This window comes from Triticum aestivum, chromosome 3D (genome assembly GCF_018294505.1).
Source record: "Triticum aestivum cultivar Chinese Spring chromosome 3D, IWGSC CS RefSeq v2.1, whole genome shotgun sequence".
In the NCBI taxonomy this organism is placed as follows: Eukaryota; Viridiplantae; Streptophyta; class Magnoliopsida; order Poales; family Poaceae; genus Triticum; species Triticum aestivum.
In genome coordinates this window covers 106,827,026-106,832,061 of record NC_057802.1, presented here as the reverse complement: position 1 = coordinate 106,832,061, position 5,036 = coordinate 106,827,026, and the positions used below count along the sequence as shown (strand labels likewise).

Here is a 5,036-nt window from a genome sequence, read left to right as displayed (position 1 = left end):
ATGTTGGGATGTAATATTTGAATATTTTTAAATTTGAACTACTACTGCATGCGGCTATTTGAACGTCTGTACCCTATGTATACAGCTATTTGATCGTGCGGACCTAAAAAAATAAGGAAGGCCGGATGTATGCGGCTACGGTTGGATGGCGACCTCCTGCATCTGTGTTCGCGGACTGATGCAGAAGGAAATTTACGGGTCTCCGTTGGCGATGCCCTTATACCGTGACAAAGGGAACTCCCTTTGTAGTTCATATGTTATATGCTTCATTATGCAGACTATTTTGCATTCATGTTTGATCACAAACTCCACCCATGCAATATCATCAGCAAAACTAGTAATAGACCAACATCTAACATGATGTAAACTCAAGCCATTTCCTCTTGACGGAGCATACGGGCCCATGCAACCGGGCAAGCATATGCATGAGTGCTTCGCGATCAAGCCAGCGGGGCCGTGAAAATTCTCTGACCACGGGAGAGGATCGCCTTGGGGGATCATACTTCCTCTTCCGTCTCCATGAATCTGGCCCACTTGGCTGGACCAAAGTGCTTCTTCTCCCAACCGGTCTGGTCGGCGTAGTACGGCAGGTACTGCACGCACGGTATCCCGGCCTCCTCGCAGAAGCGTAAGATCTCCTCGTTCTGCTCCTCCAGACGCCCAAGGTCGCTCTCGGACACCGCCGACCGGAGGATCCCAACCGTGTAGAACACCTCCTCCTCCTCCGGGAACACCGCTGACATGTCGTCGTCCCACCTGTCCCGGCTCATGGGGTAGACGAGGACGGGGCTCATGGGGCCGGTGCCGCCGTCCCGGCGAAGGATGCCGTGGAAGACGCCGGCTGCAAAGTCAAGGACGCGGGAGCGTGGGAGGAAGAGGTTGAGCCAGGGGTGCGGCATGTCTGAGAGGCCGGCGGCGCGGAGCTTGAGCTCGCCGTCGCGCACCCGGTCAAGGAACCTCGCGTACGACACGTCCTGCACGAACGCGAACCCACGCGGGTACCGCAGCTCCCGCAGCATCACCTCCAGCCTCTGCACGCATGCATTCACCCACAAATTAGTAAAATTTTGCAAAAATAATAATTATAATGGAGTAATTAGCGAAGTATAAGACCTTAGATCACTAAATTAGTTCACGGTTGTCCATGCGCTTAGTTGGCATGCATGACACTACTTATGATACTGTAGACGAAAAAGTTTGCAATACAATAGACGTTGTATTGATGGGGTGCTGGTGCACGTATATATAAGAGTAGGAGGTGGGCCACAACTCCAATACACGTGCAATACAAAATACATACTCAACACCCCCCTCCCCCCGCAGTCCAAGCGTCGCCGGAGACACAGAGACTGGACCGAAACTCCTCGAAGACGGGAGTAGGCAATCCCTTAGTCATCACATCAGCAAACTGTTGCGTCGTCGGCACGTGGAGAACCCGAACACGGCCAAGGGCAACCTGCTCGCGCACGAAGTGAATATCGAGCTCAATATGCTTCGTCCGTCGGTGGTGCACCGGGTTGGCGGAGAGGTAGACCGCGCTGACATTATCGCAGTAGACAAGAGTGGCCTTTTGAACATCACAAAGCAACTCCTGGAGCAGCTGACGTATCCAAAAGCACTCGGCCATGGCATTAGCCACGGCGCGATACTCTGCCTCGGCGCTCGAGTGGGAGACCGTGGGCTGCCGCTTCGATGACCAAGAGATCAACGAGGGCCCAAGGTAGACGCAGTAGCCTGACGTAGAGCGTCGCGTGTCGGGGCAGCCAGCCCTGTCGGCATCCGAGTAGGCCACGAGGTCGGTGGAGGCGGAGGCCGTCAGGGTGAGTCCCAAGGACATGGTGCCGCGTATGTAACGGAGAATACGCTTCACCAGAGTCCAGTGAGAGTCACGCGGGGTGTGCATATGGAGGCACACCTGCTGGACAGCGTACTGCAGGTCAGGGCGAGTCAGTGTCAGGTACTGTAAAGCACCGACAATAGAGCGATAAAACGCCCCATCGGACACAAGAGACCCCTCGAGAGCGGAGACCTTCGCCTTCGTGTCGACGGGGGTGGGCGCCGGCTTGGAGTTAAGCATACCGGCACGCTCCAGGAGCTCGTGGGCGTACTTCTGCTGATGCAGAAAGAAGCCGTCAGTCCGTCGGACCACCTCGATGCCGAGGAAGTAGTGCAGGGGCCCCAAGTCCTTAAGGGCAAACTCATCACGAAGACGAGCAGTCAGCCGCTGAAGGAGGTCGGGGGCGGACGCCGTGAGGATGATGTCGTCGACATAGAGCAGCAGATATGTAGTGTCAACTCCCTGATGATACACGAAGAGTGAAGCATCAGAGCGAGTGGACCGAAAGCCGAGAGATTGCAGGAAGGCTGCGATACACTGGTACCAAGCCTGAGGCGCCTACTTCAACCCGTAAAGAGAACGAGAGAGCAAGCACACGAAGTCAGGGTGCTCGGCGTCGACGAAACCAGTGGGCTGCTCACAGAACACCTGCTCGGCGAGATGGCCGTGCAAGAAGGCGTTGGAGACATCCAACTGGTGCACCGGCCAGGCGCGTGAGACCGCCAACTGAAGCACGGCGCGAATCGTGCCCGGTTTCACAATCGGGGCGAAGGTGTCAGTGAAGTCCACGCCCGCACGCTGCCGAAAACCACGAACCACCCACCGAGCCTTGTAGCGCTCGAGAGAACCGTCCGAGCGAGTCTTGTGGCGAAGCACCCACTTGCCAGAGATGAAGTTGGCACGAGGGGGTCGCAGAACAAGCTGCCACGTGCGGTTGCGCTGTAAGACGTCGAACTCCTCCTGCATCGCTGCTAGCCAGTGGGGATCCCGAAGGGCAGCACGCGCGGAGGTGGGGACGGGTGATGGCGTCGACGTCGAGGCGGCGCACACATACTCGTCGGCGGAGTAGCGCGTGCTGGGCCGAAGCACTCCTGCTCGGGCACGGGTAATCACACCAAGTGACGGGGCAGCAGGGCCGGTGGGTGCCGCGGCGGCGGCGGCGGGGGCCGCGGCGGCAGCGGCGTCGGTCGTCCGGCGGTGGAAGAGGCGACGGGCGAGGTTGACGTCGAGCCCGTCGCAGGGGTGGCGGGTGGGGTGCCGGGCCCAACCTCATATGAGGGAGACGGGGACCTGGGGGCCCGCTCGGACTCGACCTCGGGGGAGGGAGTCATGAAGCCAGGTGGTGGCGGTAGACGGCGCCGTGCCGGGGGGTGCCGGGGGCTGCCGCCGCGCATCGCTCCACGAAGGGGGCGCGGGGGCCGGCGCCGAAGGGGCCGAAGCTGGAGGAACCTGAAAAAAAAGGGAACACTGTCTCGACAAAGTACAGATGCCTCGAGGTGTACACACGATGAGTGACAGGATCATAGCACCGGTAACCTTTGGTGTTAGGAGGGTACCCAAGGAAGACGCATGGGACGGATCGTGGTGCGAGTTTGTGTGGCGTGGTAGACGCGGTGCTAGGATAACAGAGACACCCGAAGATGCGGAGACCATCATAAGACGGTGGTGTGCCGAAGAGAAGGTGGTGAGGGGCGTAGTTCCACCGAGGGCGACACGGACGAATGTTAACTAAGAGAGTGCCGGTAGCAAGGGCATCGGGCCAAAACTGAGCGGGCACGTTAGAGTGAAAGAGTAACGTGCGAACGCAGTCATTAAGAGTGCGGAGAATGCGCTCGGCGCGGCCGTTCTGCTGGGAAGTTTAGGGGCAAGTCAGACGGAAGGTGGTGCCGTGAGAGGCGAGAAGTGTGCGAAGAGCGACGTTGTCGAACTCTTTTCTGTTATCAGTTTGGAGTGCGAGTATCGGGCGACCGAACTGGGTGGTGACATAGGAATAAAAGGCAGTGAGTGTGGCTAAAGCATCGGATTTACGACGAAGGGGAAAAGTCCACACATAAGGAGAATAATCATCTAAAATCACCAAGTAGTATAGATAGCCCGTGTTACTCGCAATGGGAGATGTCCAAACATCACTATGAAGTAATTTAAACGGAAAAGTGGAAACTGAAGAAGACGCACTAAAGGGAAGACGAACGTGCTTGCCTAAGCGACAAGCCTCACAAGAGTGCTCGTCGAGCTTATCACATGAGAAAGAGAAACTCCTAAGAATTTGACGTAAGACGGTGTGAATGGGGTGACCCAAGCGAGCGTGCCAAAGGTCAACGCCGGCGGCAAGGGCGACAGGTGTGGAGGTGGAGGCGCCAGCGTGCACGGGGTAGAGCTCATCGGGACTGTCACATCGGTGAAGGATCATCCAGGTATGGGCGTCTTTCACAGAAAAGCCGACACCGTCAAATTCAATAGTAAGTGGGTTCTCACGAGTAAGACGACGAACGCAAACTAGGTTCGTGAGTAAATCAGGTGAAACAAGAACATTAGACATACTGATGGGTGTGGAAGTGGAGCGAAAGCTAGTGCTACCAATATGAGTAATAGGTAAGGAGGAGCTGTTGCCGACGGTGATATGAGTGGGTGTGTGAACGGGAGTGGAGGAGCTTAGGTTACCGGGATGAGCTGCCATGTGCGCAGTAGCACCTGAGTCCATGTACCAGTCATCTCCACCGACAGAGCTACTCGGCGATGGCGTGGAGTGCTGGGCGGCGAGGAGGGCGGGGTCCCATGGCATAGGTACCGGCGGCGGCGGAAGGCCCCCGTAGGGCGGCGCCAGGACGGGCGGGCCATAACCACCGAGGGGCGGCGGCGCAAGGAGGGCGCCGTAGCCGGCGCCGGTCGGCTGGAAGGGCGCGCCGATGAACGCCTGGTGGCCAGCAGGGAGAGCCTGCTGATAGGGCAGCGCCCCCCCGGCGTCCTGGGCCCGCTGCTGCTGCAGGCGGCGGCGACCGCCCCCACGCCGGTTGCGTCGGCCCCCTCCCCCTTGTGGGTGCTGCGGGGGAGGCGCTGGTGGCGACAACGGGTAACACCCGGCAGGCGCGGCCGGTGGAGCGGTTCCACCGCAGATGGTGAAGTAGCTCGGAGAGTCCATGGAAGGCGTCGGGTTAGGGTTGCGGCGCGACGAGGCGGCAGTGGCGCGGCGGCGGCGTCA

The 5,036-nt window shown here is 58.6% G+C and overlaps 1 pseudogene; it reads right to left on the bottom strand.

Annotated features, from left to right (window-relative positions):
* Nucleotides 1-440: 440 nt before the first annotated feature.
* The window catches only part of LOC123074278 (cytokinin dehydrogenase 2-like), a 19,015-nt pseudogene continuing 14,419 nt past the window's right edge, over nt 441-5,036 (bottom strand).